The 21,748-nt window shown below is 35.5% G+C and overlaps 1 protein-coding gene across 2 annotated transcripts in view; it reads right to left on the reverse strand.

The window, feature by feature from the left end:
• The window catches only part of LOC128666876 (cytochrome P450 2F3), a 93,055-nt gene that overhangs the window by 769 nt on the left and 70,538 nt on the right, over positions 1-21,748 (reverse strand). The gene's annotated exons all lie outside the window — the stretch shown is intronic.

Genomic DNA, 21,748 nt, shown 5'->3' on the forward strand with positions numbered 1-21,748 from the left:
TACTTGCCAAGTAGAGGAGGAATAAATTAAAACAAAAATTGGAAAGGCAAATGAAGTGCAAAAAAAGTCCTGCCACCAACTGGATAGAATAATAAGGGAGGAGCTTGTGGATTTTGCTGTCATGAAATAAATGAATATATCAGTTATTTTCTTTTATAATATGATGAAGTGCAAGAGACATCACATGTATAATCTTATACCCAAGCAGTGAAGTCCACAAGACCATCATGAAATATGAGTGAGAATTACAGGTAAGGCTTGCATGTTACTGATCAAGCATGGTATCCCACAGTACTTTACTTCTAAAAGCACCCCCTGAAAAGGCATTCATGTCAAGATGCTAGAATTTAGTGGAAGTATGCAAAAAAGATCAAGTAGCCACCTTACATATCTGGTCTATAGAAGCCTTGTTATGGAAGGCCCAAGAAGTGGCAACTGCTCTAGTGGAATGAGCAGTAATGCACTCTGTATGTCTTATGAATAAGGCCCTTAAGTCAAGCATCTAAAATAACTGTCATAGCTTTGTGACCCTTGCAAGTTTAACAAATAAAATAAAAAGGACAAACAAGGAAAATGACAATCTGAAAGATGGCATTAGAACATTGAAGCCCTAGCCATATCTAGGTTGTGAAGAAGTTTCTTCCTAGATTCCTTAGCATCGGACATAAAGAAGGGACAAAGATTTATTGGTTTAAAGTATCTATAGATTCTACCTTTGGAGCAAAGGAAAAACTTGACCTGAGGATTCAGGGAGGAGGTTTACAAGAAAGGGCATAAACTTCAGAAGCCCTTATAAGTGAAGAAATAGCTTTAAAAAACTGAAGATGAAGGTCCAAATGTCCATGCATAGGTTCAAATAGAGAGGATTGAAGGACCCTCAAAACTAGTTTAAGATTCCAAGGAGGAGTAACTGGTTGAATTACTGACTTCATTCTTTTAAAAGACTGAAACAAGGTTTGTTTTCCAATAATTTTGTTGAGTTTCTTGTTATATTAAACAGATAAGGCTGAAATCTGACCCTTAAGGAAACTGACTGATAAGCCTCTCTCTAATCCATCCTGTAGAAACAGAAGAACACTAAAAATCCAAAATGACTTCCAACAGTATCAATTTTTAGATCAAGTCGCCCCTCAACTCTCATGCAACTTCCCAAGTTATGTAATAATCTGATCGTTGGGTAGAGGAAGAAACATTTTTTTGATGTTTGGACTTTTGAAAGGTACAAAAAAGTCCTGAAGACCTTAGCTTTGTCTTTGACATTTTGTCCTGAAGAAAGAATGCCCCCTTACCTCCACTGACTGTGGCAATAATTGCATCCAGTCCTGGGCCAAACAGGATTTTACCCTGAAAATAAAGTGTTTACAGTTTGTTTAAAGAAACTATGTCTGCAGGCAAATATTTAAGCCTTAAGCATTGTCTGTCAAAACATACATAGCAACACTTTGCATGAATGAGGATTGTTTCCACAGCAGCATTGCAAATAAAACTGTTAGCGTTTCCTATGAGGTTTAAGCGATCCTGGATATCCTGAAAATTCTGAAAGGTTGTTACACGAAAACAAGGAAACTGCAGCTACGTAAGCTACACTGAAAGCTGAAAAGATTTCCAATGAAAAACTTAGATTTTTATCCATAGGATCTTTGAAAGTGGTACTTTCTTCTAATGAAATGGTAGTCTACTGTACAAGAGTAAAAATTTCTTCATACACTATGTATTGTTTCTCATTTCTAGCTTTGTAAAGGAAATACGGTCTTTAATTTGGTAAACAGTACAAATTGTATAATTAGTTTGCTCCATTTTTTGTTTCTAGCTAGGAAACTGAATCAGACACTAAGAAGATAGAAGGCTATTTAGGAGCTGGCTTAAAGAATTAATCTTTTCGTTTTAATTGGATTGATTGCCAGGAGAAGAAGAATCATCTCATTCCAAGACACTTAAAACTTCCCTTAATAATGCATGAATGTGATCAAGCCTCAAAGCTTCTAGGAGGAGGTCCTGAAATACCCTACCTCCGAAGAGTAATCATCAGATTTGAATATATTTTTTGACAGGTTGATCTTAAGGGAAGTTGCTGATAACTTAAAAGGCTTGTGAAAGATCACCTGACACATTATTATCTGCGCTTAACTAAGGGAGAAATGACAGCTATCAGTTTAGCAATAGCAGAGTCAATATATTTTCTGAATTTTAGGGTCAGTTCAGTAGAACCTTCAGGAAAACAGCTTTGGTGAGTCACAGACCCCTCTGACTCAAAGGTAGCTGTGCTATTTTAAAACGGTCTTACCACTTCCACCTGCACTGGAAAGCTTCACCCAGCATGATTAAGAGAAGAAGCCAGAACGCTAAAAGGTGTTCCAAAAGGTTAACCCTTCAAGGAAAAGTGCTTCCGGTGAGTGTAAACATCATTTTCTGGTGGAAAAGGGGACTATTTAATTGCACAGTGAAGAAAGAGAAGCTGTGTCAAGATCTTCGGTAACAGGCTATTCTTAAATTGGAAGTGCCTGAAAACTGCCCAATGAGCTCTAGAATCTGGTTTGTTGCTAGCGTATCTGTCTCCAGAAATCATGTGTACAAGTACTTACCTGCCAATACTTTTGTTAACTGTGATAACTTTAGCTGTAGATAAATGCTACCAGTAGACAGGTTCATTCAAGGCAGTGGAAAGCACGGTGCCAATGATCTTGCAAGGAGCAGCACACTGTAGACCAGATAAATCTGCATTTTACATGGGAGGCCTACAACATCTCTACACTATGAAAAAAAAATCATTTCCTGGCTGAAATTCTGTCTTCTCCCCTTGTCCATGAGGCACTCTGAGGGGAAAATGGAGTCTCAGATTAATTAGAGAATCTCTACTAATGATCAGCACTTTAATTCTGGAAATGTGGGAGGCATTAAAGCTCTGGTATTTAGGGGTGGTTGTTTCTCCTTCTAGTTGAATGAAGTGTAACCCCACATGTAACGTTTTGTGGACTCTAATGGAGCAAATATGATACAAGTGTTGAAACAGAACTTCATAGAAAAAAAAATACGGGCATTATTTTTTATTTAAAAAAAACAACAAGAAAATGCAAACAGTATAATATGAGACCAAAAGATAGAAACAAACATACATTTTTAAGGCAGATAAGGACCATAGGTAAATCAAGTATGCCCACATTTCCTATACAGTAAAAGCTTAATTCATTAATTGGACATTCTTTTAATTATTCCAGGTATTCTTGAAGTCCCATACAGCAGGGGCAGAACTACCATTGGTGCAGCAGGTGCAGTGGCACCAGGACTTAAGTGCTGGGGGGGGGGGGGTCATAGGATCCAGTCTATGTATAGGCAAGTGCAGAAATTGCACAATCCTAATGCAAGGGAGAATTATTAATGCAGGTTCCATCTATCCTCAAAATGATAACACTAGACAGCATGGATAGTATTACTATTGCTTACTAATGAGCTCCCAAAAACATTTCTTACATCAGGGCCCTCTTTTAAGTAGATCCGCTACTGTTGTAAATTGTTTGTCTTTACCAACTGTAATGGATGTTTATTTGATGAATCAACTACCCTTTGTATAAAGAAGTGTTTCCGTAACATGAGACCATTACCTCTTGTTCTGGTATACAGCTTCAATGTTATGAGAGAAACCTTAAAGTATAATAAGGTACTTCATAGTACCTCTCTTCCCTTACTCACCTAAGTTATACATAGTATGTAGGTTTTCAGACTTTGTATTCTTTTTATATTTAATGTTTTGACCATATACCACTTAGTAGCCCTACTTTGAAAATATTCCATTTTATTTATATCTTTCCAGAGATATAGCCTCCAGAACTGTACACAATTCTTAAGATGAGGTCTAACTAGTGATCTGAAAAGTAGCACAATAACCTTACTATTTCTGCTGCAAATATACAACCAATCATTCTACCAGAATTACTTGCTAAGCTACTGCTTTACTTACATAAGTTTTTTTGTGCGGTGGCACAACTTAAGAAGGTCATGCATGTCCTACAATACCATATTTATTATTGTCAAATATCCTAAAGGTTCAAATAAATATAACTCTTTTATGTTTATACTTTTCCTAAATTCTTGCTATGTATGTCTCTGCTTTTATTTTTAGGAAACTATATAACTACATCCATAAATGTGGTCTAACAAGGTTATAACTGTTTTCTCTATGAGTGATTAAAAACCAACCTCCTCACAATACCTCCTGACAATATCTCCATCTCTATATGAAGAATTTCTACAAAACCTTATCAAATTTTTCAATCTCTGTATGTAATATTATTACAAACCCTACTCACAATATCTCCATCTCTGTATGTAGGATTGCTACAAAACCTCCTCACAATATCTCCATCTCTATATGTAGGATTACTACAAAACCTCATCACAATATCTCCATCTCTATATGTAGGATTACTACAAAACCTCCTCACAATATCCCCATCTCTATATGTAGGATTACTAAAAAACCTCATCACAATATCCCCATCTCTATATGTAGGATTACTACAAACCCTCATCACAATATCTCCATCTCTATATGTAGGATTACTACAAAACCTCATCACAATATCTCCATCTCTATATGTAGGATTACTACAAAACCGTATCACAATATCACCATCTCTGTATGTAGGATTACTACAAAACCTCATCACAATATCTCCATCTCTGTATATAGTATTACTACAAAACCTCATCACAATATCTCCATCTCTATATGTAGGATTACTACAAAACCTCATCGCAATATCTCCATCTCTATATGTAGGATTACTACAAAACCTTATCACAATATTTCCATCTCTGTATATAGTATTACTATAAAACCTCATCACAATATGTCCATCTCTATATAGTATTACTACAAAACCTTATCACAATATCTCCATCTCTAGATGTAGGAGTACTACAAACCTTATCACAATATCCCCATCTCTATATGTAGGATTACTACAAAACCTTATCACAATATCTCCATCTCTATATGTAGGTGTACTGTCCTCATTAACTGATAACTAGACAGCTAGTTAACAAACCAGACAGAAATAGCTTTGTGTTTATTCCAAACTGATTTTACTTCTGAATAGTTATTTTGTAAAACTGCAATACAATAAGAAAAGTTGAAATTACAATATGTAGTTACATGTGGTGCTTGCAATACATACAATAATACATGTTTCTAACACAGAGAGCTTACATTTAATCCTTACAGCAAATAGCAATGCAATTCAAATGTACAATGAACTCTTAGCAAACAACAAATAACTTACAGGCATATGTATGTTTAGAGGCAAATATTAAGAGCTGATTTCCATGCTTCTTGAAGCTAAGATGGCTGCTGAGAAACGGAAAGTAAACTTTTTATTAACAACTTTATTAACACTTCCTGTTTTATTCTTGAGAGGAACTAAGCTGTAATTGCAACATGAAACCACCAGATGTCATCAACATGAACATAATAAGCATATAATAGACAGAACACTCCCCGCTTGGTATAAAAATATACCACTATTACATGATCTATAAATTATTATTAAATTCAACCAGATAACTTTTTACTTTGAAAAAGAACAATCAAATCTGACACAGGTCTAAGGTATACTTTAGCAGTCCTTTGTTTAATGATTTTGACCTCTACTTTGCGAATTTTACCATCACCACTAGGAATGGTTTTTACAATAAGACCCATTGGCCATTCATTGCGCTTTACTTGAGAGTCTTTCAACAATACAAGATCTCCTTCTTGAACATTTGGTTTCTCTTTCCATTTTCTATATTTCCATGTTTGGATACATTTGATAGTCACTGTTTCAGCTTGCAAGAAATCTAATGAATGGCATAACCCTTTGCAGCAATGCCAGCCTGTACACGACTCCTTTTGAGTGCTGCTGGAAAATGACTTAGCAATGTGAATAAGTGTTGCTATACCTCTCACAAGGGACTTCCACTTTGAGAATCTGAGAAATCTATGTGAGTCTAACTGGCATTCATACACTTCAGTTATTAAAGCTGTCACTTCAGGTCTCACTGTCAGAATCTGGTTCAATGAGGTCAAATACTTCAGCTTCAGATTGATCTCCTGAATCTGCCTGATGTAAGAAATCTGGGCCTGAGAACCAGTTGGTATGTTTTAGGTGAGCTGCCTGAATTGGTCTAGTACCATGATCTGCTGGATTCTGACTGGTGTTAATATAATGCCACTGATCTGGATTAGTAGATTTTCTAATACGAATTATTCTGTTTGAGACATATACATGAAATCTCCTACAAGTATTGTGAATATAACCTAACACAATTTTGCTATCAGTGTAATATTTAACTGCATAAAGTTCAATGTCCATTTCTTCAGTAATAAGTTCAGCTAGCTCAACTGACAAAACAGCTGCACATAATTCTAGACGTGGCACTGTATGGGCTGGTCTTGGAGCTAGTTTAGATTTGCCCATAATAAAGCCTACATGACATTGACCGCTACTGTCTATGACTCTGAGATATGCCACAGCTGCTATCGCTACAGTAGAAGCATCAGAAAAAACACATACCTCCTTTCTTACTGTGGACGATAGTGACACTGGCACATAGGGTCTGGGAATACTGAGATCTTCAAGATGGATCAGGTCTTCTGTCCATGCTCTCCATTGAGCTTCTCTATCTGGTGAGAGTGGGGAATCCCAGTCACATTGGTCTGTTGAGAGTTCTCTGACTAAAGATTTACCTTATAGACATAAGAATCAACATATAAACATAAAATCAACCAATCTAAATAGGGACGTCTCCCTAGGTATTTATAAAATCCTATGTAACAGTTTGTTGCTAAAATGTATTAAATATAAGAGTTCAGATAGACAAAAATTACATGTATGATCTATAAAATTGCAAAAATCAGTAAATAGCTAAAACTAAAGATAGATAAAACAAACACCTTTATGCGTTAGGTTAGAAAATTAGATATGCATATGCCCAAAGGATACAGCAGATATTCACTGTGTGATATAGATTAGCGTGTTATTTTCCAATAGAGGAGATTAGTCCTGTAAATGTCCAGTATATTTGAAAACGTAGTAAAGTGCTTAGTGTCAAAATTATAACAGTGTTGAAGCAGTATTATATTTTACTTTACCGCCTGTGAAGTCTTCAGTCACACCAGGGACCGCTGCGGGAGCCAAGACAGTCTCTCCCGAGTTGCAAACACAGATCTCACACGTGTGTATGGACGGCCGTTTACGGACGGCGTCTGACGTCACGCCTGGTCCGTATTGTTTCTTATGTAGGCTGTATAGTAGCGTGCTGATATTCAGTGTTACCAAATTGTAGATTTTTTCAGCTTCTTCGGTGCACAAGCCCCCTATTCATAGGTTTAAGCTTGCAGGTACAGTTGGATATTCAGATTCATCCACACTGTCAGAAATTTGTAGTAAAGAAATTAACCCGGGTTAAAAATAGCGACGTTGTTCCTAGATGGGGTGAACTTTATTCACTCTTAGTATGCTGCTACAAAGTCACAAGGTAATCTACGCGTTTCACCCACCTGTGGGCTTTATCAAGATGATTGTGACTTGCAGTAAAGGCCTTTTAAATATTCCAAGGGTGTGTGATTGGCTGTGTGTCTAATTGGTGTTTCTCATTCACAGGAGAGTTTAAGGTGGTATATACTTCTTCCTCTGTTTCAGGTTAAAGTATCTCAAAATAAAAACATATTGATAGTAAAACAGAATCCTCTGGTACATATCTTTACAAATACACAAAATCTCTATTACAGTGTGTTCCCTGCAAGTTTTCCTATTTTAAGACATTGTATATTAAAATTGCAACATGCCAAAATTGAATATAAATGTAGTTGGTTTATCCAATGTATATACAGATCTTATTGATATGGTACATCCTTCGTGGAAAACATACGAAACCTAATGTCATTCCGACATATATATACACATAGATAAAATATTTACATATGCCCTATTTTAAAAGGTAAGCAAACTTGTTCTAAATCTATGATACAAGGTATACAGTTTAGTTAAATGACAGTGCTACCCATAAGTTAATGTGAAATTATGAAAAATAATAGTAAAAAATAAAAATAATAAAATGAAAAAAATATAGATGAAAAGAGAGAAAGAGAATGAAGAAAGCAAGTGAGGTTTAATTTTAGATTTAAACGTGTTTCATTCAAATAAAAAAGGTGAAAGATCTAGTTCTGAGTTAAGTCCTAGTGGATATAAAGTGCTATATTTATAAATTAATTCCGCTTCTTTAATTAATAGAGTTTTCTCTGTGTTACCCCCCCTCCAGTGTCCTTTAATTTTTTGTACCCCCCAATAGTTTAAATCTTTGGTATTCCCATGATGAATGTCTTTAAAGTGCTTATATAATGAGGTGTCATCTCTCCCTTTTTCTATGTTTAACAAGTGTTCCCTTATTCTGTCTTTAAGACATCAGGTAGTTTCACCAAAATAGAACAGATTGCACGAGCATTTCAATACGTAAATAATATTTTTGTGTGTACATCTTATAACTTCTTTTATGATAAGAGTATTTTTGGAGTTATTAATTCTAAGAGCCTTCATTTTTGAGCTGTGTTTACATGATTTGCATGTATAGCAGGGAAAGAAACCAGTGGGTTTCTTTCCCATCTTATCTATCTGAGAGTTGATTGTTGTGCTTCTCCTAAGTTCACTTGGAGCTAGCATTGTTCTAAAATTTCTTGCTTTTTTAAAAATGAATGTGGGTTTATCTTCTAGTTGTGCACCAATTATGTTGTCTTCTTTCAGCAAGTACCAATTTTTTCTTATTATCTTTTTAATAATGGAATGATCAGCATTGTAATCAGTAATAAAAGGGACTTTGATTTTGTCAGTAGTATCTTTAGTTCTAACTTTGTAATCCAAAAGATTTTCTCTATTTGTCTTTCTGGCTTTGTCAATAGCTATATTTACATTATTAGCTTCATAACCTCTGCTGTGGAATTTTTCTGCCAAGATTGTAACCTGGTTCTCAAAATCCTCTACTCTAGAGCAATTTTTTTTAATCCGTAAGGTCTGTCCATATGGGATATTATCTTTCCATATTTTCAAATGGCAGCTTTCTGCGTGTATTAGGTTATTGCACTCTACTTCTTTAAAGTGCGTTTTGGTTTCTATCTCGCCATTAATGACCATAATTTCAAGATCTAGAAAATTGACTTGCTCTCGGCTATATTGATTAGTGAATTTGAGACCATAATTATTTACATTCATTTTTTTAAAAAGCTCAATTAAATCTTTCTCTGGACCTCTCCAAACGATCAAGAGATCGTCTATGTACCGTTTATACAGTACGAGGCTCGCACCGAGTATGTCATCTTTGAAGAAATTCTCTTCCCAAAAACCCATAAAGAGATTGGCATAACTCGGTGCGAACCTCGTACCCATGGCGGTCCCTTCCACTTGTATATAAAATTGGTTATTAAAAGAAAAGAAATTATGTTCTAAAATATATTTAATGCTATCAAGAATAAAATCTTTTTGTTGTTGTTCCATATTTTCGTCTTTATCTAAGTAATATTTTACTGCCTGTAGTCCTTGTGAATGATTTATCACAGTATACAGAGACGATACGTCACATGTAGCTATTAACATTTCTTTTTCCCATTTTAGTGAATTCAAAATATTCAGTACCTGAGTTGAATCTTTAAGATGTGATTTAAGTTTGGACACATGTGGCTGTAGGAACCTGTCGACATACTGGGAGAGGTTGGCTGAGATGGAATTAATGCCAGATATGATCGGCCTACCTGGTGGGTTTGTGAGGCTTTTATGGACCTTGGGTAGAAAATAAAAAATTGGTGTTTTAGAGTGTTTTGGAGTTAAATAATTAAATTCTTTTTCATTTAATACACCTTTTTTACTTCCTTCACTTAAAATTTTGTTTAGAATGTTAGTAAACTTCAAAGTTGGATTTAGGGGTAATTTTTTATAAGTTTTCTCATCTCCCAAGAGACGATATGCTTCTGCCAAATATTTTTCTGTATCCATTACAACAACCCCCCCACCCTTGTCCGCCGGTTTTATAGTTAATTCAAGATCTTTTTGAAGTCTATTTAATGCCTCTCTTTCTTTTTTGTTTATATTTTGTTGTCTTATTTTAGGTAGTTGACATTGCTTTACTTCATTAAGTACTATTTTTTCAAACGTATCAATGTAGTTCCCCTTAGCATATGTTGGATAAAACTTAGATTTTGTTTTTAAATTGGTATGTTGAAATTTATTTGTCTCAGTATTATGTGTGATACTCTGTTTCTCTAGTGGACTTTTCATAAAGAATCTTTTGAGTGTTATGTTCCTAACAAATTTTTTGATGTGAATATGGGTGTTAAACTTGCTCATCCTTACTGTTGGAGCGAATGAAAGTCCTAAGTTAAGTAATTTTTCTTGTTCTTGTGTTAGTACTTTTTTACTTAAATTAAAGATTCCACTTTTATTTTTATTTATCTCCATCTTTTTGCATCTTTTGGTGTTTCTCCCTCCTCTCTTTCCTCTAAATTTCTTTTTCGTCTTTGTTGATGTTCTGAGTCTATTTGTTGTAATTTTATAGAATTGCCCTCTTTTAGAGGGCTGGGACCTAAAAAAGAACTTTGTTCAACAGTGGACACTTTGTCAAAGGTTATAGACTCATCTCTTAAAGGTAGGAACCTATTTTGTGTAGGTGTATTGTATTCTCTTTGTTCTTGTCTATTATTTTTCCAACCATTACTGTTTCTATATTTGGGGTATTCCCATTCATTATCTCCGAATCTTTGTTCAGAATGAAAATGACTATTATAATTTTGATTATTATGATGATAATCATATTGTCTAGGTGTAAAGTTACGGCTATGATAATTGGGGTGATTATATTGATTTTGTCGATTAGAGTAATAGTAATTTCTATTTTGACCATTATAGTTTTGTTTGTTATAATATGGTCTATTATAATTATTTTGACCATTGAAACCCTGTTTGTTATAATATGGTCTGTTATTATCATTATAGTGCATATTGTTGTGATTATAGTGATGGGGTTGGTTTTGGTAGTCATTACTTCTTACCACATTCTGAATGTTTTTATTGTGAGTATTATTAGATCTTTCAGTATCTTTTTGTTCTCTTTGTTCATTGGTATTAGCTGTTGGCTCTATACTGTCTTTAATATCTCTCTCCATTTTGCCCCATTTGGATCTTAAAAGATCTTTATTTAGGTTATCTAACTTATTTATGATTACTCTTTGTTTTTCTTTAAATTCAGATTCATCTTTCATCCCTTTTAATTTTTCTTTAAAATCAGTGATATTACCTTCTATGACCGTTAGGGTTTCTTATGTGATTTTTTGAGTATTTCAATCAAACCTATAGATGCATTTTTTAAGGTGTTTTTCCATTCTAACTGTAATTCTTCACTTAATGTGAAGGTGCAGTTTTTATTAAATTGTAGTCCCCTTGGAATAATTCCTTTATTAATGTATCTATTTAAAAACACTAACTCTCTCTATCTATAAGCCCTAAAAAGCTTAACACACCATTTTTATCACATCTTGACACTTTTTAGGGATAGTGTCTCTTAGAGAGGTGCTTGGTATTAGTTCCTAAGCGCACTTCTAAATTCTTGCTTTCTCTTAACTTGTTTTATCCCTTCTTAGTCGTGCAGCATAGGCCACCATTTGGCAAATCCTTTGTCTATATCCATACAATACATATATTTTCTATGGAGGACCTTTTTGATTTTAGAGATAAAATATATTTGGAGCTAGACAATGAAAGTATTCCTAGTTCACATAGCCACAAACAGTTTATGAATTTATCAGATCTAATGACAGATCTAGAAACAGCCATGACGAAAGAACTTAAACAAAAAATGGAGTTAGTGTTTTTAAATAGATACATTAATAAAGGAATTATTCCAAGGGGACTACAATTTAATAAAAACTGCACCATCACATTAAGTGAAGAATTACAGTTAGAATGGAAAAACACCTTAAAAAATGCATCTATAGGTTTGATTGAAATACTCAAAAAATCACGGAAAGAAACCCTAACGGTCATAGAAGGTAATATCACTGATTTAAAAGAAAAATTAAAAGGGATGAAAGATGAATCTGAATTTAAAGAAAAACAAAGAGTAATCATAAATAAGTTAGATAACCTAAATAAAGATCTTTTAAGATCCAAATGGGGCAAAATGGAGAGAGATATTAAAGACAGTATAGAGCCAACAGCTAATACCAATGAACAAAGAGAACAAAAAGATACTGAAAGATCTAATAATACTCACAATAAAAACATTCAGAATGTGGTAAGAAGTAATGACTACCAAAACCAACCCCATCACTATAATCACAACAATATGCACTATAATGATAATAACAGACCATATTATAACAAACAGGGTTTCAATGGTCAAAATAATTATAATAGACCATATTATAACAAACAAAACTATAATGGTCAAAATAGAAATTACTATTACTCTAATCGACAAAATCAATATAATCACCCCAATTATCATAGCCGTAACTTTACACCTAGACAATATGATTATCATCATAATAATCAAAATTATAATAGTCATTTTCATTCTGAACAAAGATTCGGAGATAATGAATGGGAATACCCCAAATATAGAAACAGTAATGGTTGGAAAAATAATAGACAAGAACAAAGAGAATACAATACACCTACACAAAATAGGTTCCTACCTTTAAGAGATGAGTCTATAACCTTTGACAAAGTGTCCACTGTTGAACAAAGTTCTTTTTTAGGTCCCAGCCCTCTAAAAGAGGGCAATTCTATAAAATTACAACAAATAGACTCAGAACATCAACAAAGACGAAAAAGAAATTTAGAGGAAAGAGAGGAGGGAGAAACACCAAAAGATGCAAAAAGATGGAGATAAATAAAAATAAAAGTGGAATCTTTAATTTAAGTAAAAAAGTACTAACACAAGAACAAGAAAAATTACTTAACTTAGGACTTTCATTCGCTCCAACAGTAAGGATGAGCAAGTTTAACACCCATATTCACATCAAAAAATTCGTTAGGAACATAACACTCAAAAGATTCTTTATGAAAAGTCCACTAGAGAAACAGAGTATCACACATAATACTGAGACAAATAAATTTCAACATACCAATTTAAAAACAAAATCTAAGTTTTATCCAACATATGCTAAAGGGAACTACATTGATACGTTTGAAAAAATAGTACTTAATGAAGTAAAGCAATGTCAACTACCTAAAATAAGACAACAAAATATAAACAAAAAAGAAAGAGAGGCATTAAATAGACTTCAAAAAGATCTTGAATTAACTATAAAACCGGCGGACAAGGGTGGGGGGGTTGTTGTAATGGATACAGAAAAATATTTGGCAGAAGCATATCGTCTCTTGGGAGATGAGAAAACTTATAAAAAATTACCCCTAAATCCAACTTTGAAGTTTACTAACATTCTAAACAAAATTTTAAGTGAAGGAAGTAAAAACGGTGTATTAAATGAAAAAGAATTTAATTATTTAACTCCAAAACACTCTAAAACACCAATTTTTTATTTTCTACCCAAGGTCCATAAAAGCCTCACAAACCCACCAGGTAGGCCGATCATATCTGGCATTAATTCCATCTCAGCCAACCTCTCCCAGTATGTCGACAGGTTCCTACAGCCACATGTGTCCAAACTTAAATCACATCTTAAAGATTCAACTCAGGTACTGAATATTTTGAATTCACTAAAATGGGAAAAAGAAATGTTAATAGCTACATGTGACGTATCGTCTCTGTATACTGTGATAAATCATTCACAAGGACTACAGGCAGTAAAATATTACTTAGATAAAGACGAAAATATGGAACAACAACAAAAAGATTTTATTCTTGATAGCATTAAATATATTTTAGAACATAATTTCTTTTCTTTTAATAACCAATTTTATATACAAGTGGAAGGGACCGCCATGGGTACGAGGTTCGCACCGAGTTATGCCAATCTCTTTATGGGTTTTTGGAAAGAGAATTTCTTCAAAGATGACATACTCGGTGCGAGCCTCGTACTGTATAAACGGTACATAGACGATCTCTTGATCGTTTGGAGAGGTCCAGAGAAAGATTTAATTGAGCTTTTTAAAAAAATGAATGTAAATAATTATGGTCTCAAATTCACTAATCAATATAGCCGAGAGCAAGTCAATTTTCTAGATCTTGAAATTATGGTCATTAATGGCGAGATAGAAACCAAAACGCACTTTAAAGAAGTAGAGTGCAATAACCTAATACACGCAGAAAGCTGCCATTTGAAAATATGGAAAGATAATATCCCATATGGACAGACCTTACGGATTAAAAAAAATTGCTCTAGAGTAGAGGATTTTGAGAACCAGGTTACAATCTTGGCAGAAAAATTCCACAGCAGAGGTTATGAAGCTAATAATGTAAATATAGCTATTGACAAAGCCAGAAAGACAAATAGAGAAAATCTTTTGGATTACAAAGTTAGAACTAAAGATACTACTGACAAAATCAAAGTCCCTTTTATTACTGATTACAATGCTGATCATTCCATTATTAAAAAGATAATAAGAAAAAATTGGTACTTGCTGAAAGAAGACAACATAATTGGTGCACAACTAGAAGATAAACCCACATTCATTTTTAAAAAAGCAAGAAATTTTAGAACAATGCTAGCTCCAAGTGAACTTAGGAGAAGCACAACAATCAACTCTCAGATAGATATGATGGGAAAGAAACCTACTGGTTTCTTTCCCTGCTATACATGCAAATCATGTAAACACAGCTCAAAAATGAAGGCTCTTAGAATTAATAACTCCAAAAATACTCTTATCATAAAAGAAGTTATAAGATGTACACACAAAAATATTATTTACGTATTGAAATGCTCGTGCAATCTGTTCTATTTTGGTGAAACTACCCGATGTCTTAAAGACAGAATAAGGGAACACTTGTTAAACATAGAAAAAGGGAGAGATGACACCTCATTATATAAGCACTTTAAAGACACTCATCATGGGAATACCAAAGATTTAAACTATTGGGGGGTACAAAAAATTAAAGGACACTGGAGGGGGGGTAACACAGAGAAAACTCTATTAATTAAAGAAGCGGAATTAATTTATAAATATAGCACTTTATATCCACTAGGACTTAACTCAGAACTAGATCTTTCACCTTTTTTATTTGAATGAAACACGTTTAAATCTAAAATTAAACCTCACTTGCTTTCTTCATTCTCTTTCTCTCTTTTCATCTATATTTTTTTCATTTTATTATTTTTAACTATTATTTTTCATAATTTCACATTAACTTATGGGTAGCACTGTCATTTAACTAAACTGTATACCTTGTATCATAGATTTAGAACAAGTTTGCTTACCTTTTAAAATAGGGCATATGTAAATATTTTATCTATGTGTATATATATGTCGGAATGACATTAGGTTTCGTATGTTTTCCACGAAGGATGTACCATATCAATAAGATCTGTATATACATTGGATAAACCAACTACATTTATATTCAATTTTGGCATGTTGCAATTTTAATATACAATGTCTTAAAATAGGAAAACTTGTAGGGAACACACTGTAATAGAGATTTTGTGTATTTGTAAAGATATGTACCAGAGGATTCTGTTTTACTATCAATATGTTTTTATTTTGAGATACTTTAACCTGAAACAGAGGAAGAAGTATATACCACCTTAAACTCTCCTGTGAATGAGAAACACCAATTAGACACACAGCCAATCACACACCCTTGGAATATTTAAAAGGCCTTTACTGCAAGTCACAATCATCTTGATAAAGCCCACAGGTGGGTGAAACGCGTCGATTACCTTGTGACTTTGTAGCAGCATACTAAGAGTGAATAAAGTTCACCCCATCTAGGAACAACATCGCTATTTTTAACCCGGGTTAATTTCTTTACTACAAATTTCTGACAGTGTGGATGAATCTGAATATCCAACTGTACCTGCAAGCTTAAACCTATGAATAGGGGGCTTGTGCACCGAAGAAGCTGAAAAAATCTACAATTTGGTAACACTGAATATCAGCACGCTACTATACAGCCTACATAAGAAACAATACGGACCAGGCGTGACGTCAGACGCCGTCCGTAAACGGCCGTCCATACACACGTGTGAGATCTGTGTTTGCAACTCGGGAGAGACTGTCTTGGCTCCCGCAGCGGTCCCTGGTGTGACTGAAGACTTCACAGGCGGTAAAGTAAAATATAATACTGCTTCAACACTGTTATAATTTTGACACTAAGCACTTTACTACGTTTTCAAATATACTGGACATTTACAGGACTAATCTCCTCTATTGGAAAATAACACGCTAATCTATATCACACAGTGAATATCTGCTGTATCCTTTGGGCATATGCATATCTAATTTTCTAACCTAACGCATAAAGGTGTTTGTTTTATCTATCTTTAGTTTTAGCTATTTACTGATTTTTGCAATTTTATAGATCATACATGTAATTTTTGTCTATCTGAACTCTTATATTTAATACATTTTAGCAACAAACTGTTACATAGGATTTTATAAATACCTAGGGAGACGTCCCTATTTAGATTGGTTGATTTTATGTTTATATGTTGATTCTTATGTCTATATGTTGATTTTTATTAAATAATTTTTAACACTATATTGGTGTCTGATACCTTTAGCCCTTGGCGCCCTCTCTATCTATAAGCCCTAAAAAGCTTAACACACCATTTTTATCACATCTTGACACTTTTTAGGGATAGTGTCTCTTAGAGAGGTGCTTGGTATTAGTTCCTAAGCGCACTTCTAAATTCTTGCTTTCTCTAAAGATTTACCTTGCATAGTGATTGGAGATGCAAACCCAAGTGGGTCATAAAGACTGTTTACTGTAGCCAGGATACCTCTCCGTGTGAAAGATTTTACCTCTTTAGACACTTGCAAAGTGAAAACTGTCGGTCTGTAAGTTCCAACTTACTCCTAAGCTCCTTTGGAGGGGTAGAGGATCGACACCTAAAACAAGGTCCTTTAGATCTTTAGCTCTGTCCTCTGCAGGAAATGCTTCCATTACTGGACTTTTGTTGGATGCCACTTTGGGTAGCTTGAGATTTGACCCTGCGAGCATGTCCTTAGCTCTCTGCAGGAGACTGACTGCTTCAGCCTCAGTAGGCACAGATGCGAGTCCATCATCTACATAGAAATTCCTCAAGATAAACTGTTGTACATCTTCGCCATACTCACTTTTTCCTTGCTTTGCTATTTGTCTTAGACCATAAATGGCTATGGCTGGAGAAGGGCTGTTTCCAAAGACATGTACCTTCATCCTGAACTCTGTAATTTCTTTGTTAAGGTCATTGTCACGAAACCAAAGAAATCTCAAATAGTTACGGTGATCTTCTCTAACCATGAAACAGTAAAACATTTGTTGTACATCAGTGGTAATTGCAACTTGCTCTTTGCGGAAACGTAAAAGGACACCTAGTAGTGTATTATTTAAATCAGGCCCACTGAGGAGTGTGTCATTCAGTGAAATGCCTTCAAACTGAGCACTTGAGTCAAAAACTACTCTGATCTGTCCTGGCTTCTGAGGGTGATAGACACCAAAGATTGGAAGGTACCAACACTCCTCACCTGGTTCCAATGGTGGGGCAGGTTCTGCTTGTTCATGGTCAAAGATCTTTTGCATAAAGTTAACAAAATGTTCTTTAATTTCAGTTTTTTTCACAAAGGAACGCTGTAGAGCAAGTAGTCTTTTCTGGGCTTGCTCTAAGTTGTTTGGTAGTCTAAGTCGAGGTGAGTGAAATGGTAGGGGTGCTACCCAGTAATTTGCTTCATCAATAAACATCTCTTTTTCTACTACATCAAGGAACATACCATCTTGAATAGACATAGCAGGTTTGTCATCGTTTGGAGTAGTAACAAACACATTATCATCTAAACTGCCCACATTGTGAGTTGCAGTTCCTAAATAACACAATGAGGGGGTGTATGACTGTTGTTTACAAGCATTAAAGGTCTCTTTTACCTGTATATAGCTAGTGCATGGGCTGAACAGAGAAGTGCGCCCACTAGGCAACACATTTGTCTTGAAAGAGTTCACATCTGCTGGTCTATGAGCTCCTCCTAAGCATACTTCCCCAACTATGACCCAACCTAAGTCTAAATGTTGTGCATAAGGACTGTTGTGAGGCCCATTAATCTGCTCACGTACTTTGTGCACCTTCAGAATGTCTCTTCCTAACAAGAGAAGTATTTGTGCGTTAGGGTCAAGTGCTGGGATCTTGTCTGTTAAGGATTTCAGATGAGGGAAATGCTGTGTAATCTTAGGTGTTGGAATTTCTGACCTGTCATCAGGTATCATGTCACATTCAATAAGTGTGGGGAGTTTTATGTGTGTTTTCCCATCAATAGACTGAACAGTGAAGTTGGATACCCTACGCCCTGTTTTCTCTGTAATGCCTGAGCATGTTCTTAGAGTGTAGGAAAATGTTTCACCACTAATGTTAAACACATCAAAAAACTCTGATTTGGCGAAAGAAGAAAGTTACTTTGATCATCTAACATTGCATACATTTTTACAGAACAGTCAGGTTTATTAGAGGGATAAACAGTCACTAAACAAATCTTGGAACATGATCTGGGCCTTGTCTTTTTCCCGCATACCTTTGTACACTTGGATGCAATAGTGGGTGGAGTAGCTTCCTCTTGCTCCCCGCCTTGCTCTCCCTTTGGTAAAGGAGTCTCTACTGCCCAGGGAGCTGGACCTGGATGCAAAGCTGAAGTATGCTGGTCACTGTTGCATTCTCTGCATCTTATGTTATTTTTGCAGTCTTTGGCAATGTGTCTGGTGGATGCACAACATCTAAAGCAGATAGAATTCTCCTTCAGGTAAACTTTACGTTCATCAATGTGCTTGCTTCTGAACCCACGACATTTTGACAGTGGGTGTGGTTTATTATGAATTGGACATGGACTGTCTGATTCCATGGATTTCCTTGCAGGGCTGTTCACTTGTGGAGTTGTATTAGTAGCTGACACTTCTGTCTTTCTTACAGACACCGTTGATCTTTTGCTGTACCTTGTTCCTGACTTCTCTGTATTTACTGGAAATTGGTTGCTGCATGTTGAGAATATGAAGCTTGGATCATTTCTGGTCTTTGCTTGGTTGACAATAAATGTGGTGAAGAAACTGAATGGTGGAAAGGAGACATGATGGTTTTCTTTGTACTTGGAACCTTGAAAAATCCACTTTTCTTGCAGGCTATATGGCAGTTTTTCAATAATTGGTTTGATGCCACGAGCTGTGTCTAGGTATGCCAGTCCTGGCAAAAAGCCTCCTGTCTTAGCTGCATTCACCTCCAACACCATGTCCCCAAGTTCTCTTAACTTTATGTTGTCTTTGTTTGAGATTTTGGGGAAGTTTTCTAGCTTCTTTAACAGTGCATTCTCAATAGCTTCAGGGCTGCCATAACATTCTTCTAATCTCTGCCATACCATTTTAACTCCATCAACTGGGTTATGAACATGCACTGACCTGATTCTCTTAGCCTGTTGAGATGACTCTGGTCCAAGCCACTTAGTCAAAAGATCTAGCTCTTCTCTGGCTGTAAGATTAAGATCTCTGGTGACACCTTGGAATGATGTCTTCCATGCCCAGTAGTTCTCTGGTCGATCATCAAATGTTAGTAGCCCTGTACTCACTAACTCTCGACGAATCAGGTGCTTTGCTAGGTCAGTAGTCTCTGAAGTTCCTAATGTACTATTTCTGAGAGGGGATATGCGAGAGTCCATATAATGTGATGGATGTTGTGGATCAGCGTAACCTCTGCTTTCTTGAAAGCGGACTCTTGGTGTAGAGACATTTGCAGTGTCAGTCTGGGAAGGAGGGTGCAAGTCAGGAATACTTGGAGTAGACTGTAAATATGTTGAGTCAGGAAACTGTGGCATTATGCTGGACATATGTTGGATAGGAGCATGCTCTGTTTTATCTTGGTCTAGAGCATGGTTCTGTACATACTCACGAGTCCTTTGTACTGAATCATGGGTAGTTATTTCTGCAAAATCTTGAAGTGGTTCCTCTTCAAGTTCAGCAGCTGCTTCATAGACTGCTGCTTCTGCAGATGCTGCAACTGCTGCCCTTTGAATCTTTAGCACGTGCATATTAGCTTCAAACTCTGCCTTGCGTTGCGCTGTTTAAGCTTCACACCTTGCTGTCTCTGCTTTGCACCTAGCTGCCTCTGCTTCCATATCTGCTTTGCGCCTAGCTGCCTCTGCTTCTAGTGCTGCTTTCTGCTTTATCATGTCTGCTTCTTTTTCAGCATAAGAAATTTGTGCCTGGGCTGCTTGCGTTTTAGCACGGGCTCTGAGTCCTGCAGAAGTGGCTGATGATCTGCTGGAGCGCATTGAATATTTAGAGCCAGAGGCATATGATCTGGTCTCTAAAGTTTGCTGCGTCATATCAACACTCTTATCTTGGTTCATAGTGATCAGGTTAAAGTAGCACAATATTTTAAATGCAGTTCTTGTGCAAATTATTTTTACTGCCTTTCACTTTAAATTGCAGGTCTTGTATGTTTGCTTGTTATTGCTTCTCACTTTTCAATGCAACTCCTATATCTTCCCTTGATATAGCATGCTTTTTACTTTACAATGCAGCTCTGTATCTTCCCCTGATATAGCCTGCCTTTTTAACTCCACACTAACATCATTCCCACCTTTGCAGTCCCCACCTCCTGTTTCTCACTCTCCTACCCATCTAGATTGTAAGTTCCCACAGGAACAGGGCCCCAAATTCCCCCTGTATTTGTTTGTTAAATTTTGTCTGGTATCTCATATTGTACTGCACTTTTATCTTTGTTACCCATGGATAGCGCTGCAGAATCTGTTGGTGCTTTATAAATAAAGAATAATAATAATAACAATAACTACAAAACCTCCTGACGATATCCCCATCTCTATATGTAGGATTACTACAAAACCTCCTCACAATATCTCCATCTCTGTATGTAGTATTACTACAAACTCTCCTGACAATATCTCCATCTCTGTATGTAGTATTACTACAAACTCTCCTGACAATATCTCCATCTCTGTATGTAGTATTACTACAAACTCTCCTGACAATATCTCCATCTCTGCATGTAGTATTACTACAAACTCTCCTGACAATATCTCCATCTCTGTATGTAGTATTACTACAAACTCTCCTGACAATATCGCCATCTCTATATGTAGGATTACTACAAAACCTCCTCACAATATCGCCATCTCTATATGTAGGATTACTACAAAACCTCATCACAATATCTCCATCTCTGTATGTAGTATTGCTACAAACTCTCCTGACAATATCTCCATCTCTGTATGTAGTATTACTACAAAACCTCCTCACAATATCGCCATCTCTATATGTAGGATTACTAAAAAACCTCCTCACAATATCTCCATCTCTGTATGTAGTATTACTACAAACTCTCCTGACAATATCTCCATCTCTGCATGTAGTATTACTACAAACTCTCCTGACAATATCTCCATCTCTGTATGTAGTATTACTACAAACTCTCCTGACAATATCTCCATCTCTGTATGTAGTATTACTACAAAACCTCCTCACAATATCGCCATCTCTATATGTAGGATTACTACAAAACCTCATCACAATATCTCCATCTCTGTATGTAGTATTACTACAAACTCTCCTGACAATATCTCCATCTCTGTATGTA

The sequence above is a fragment of the Bombina bombina genome, chromosome 7 (genome assembly GCF_027579735.1).
Source record: "Bombina bombina isolate aBomBom1 chromosome 7, aBomBom1.pri, whole genome shotgun sequence".
Lineage (NCBI taxonomy): Eukaryota > Metazoa > Chordata > Amphibia > Anura > Bombinatoridae > Bombina > Bombina bombina.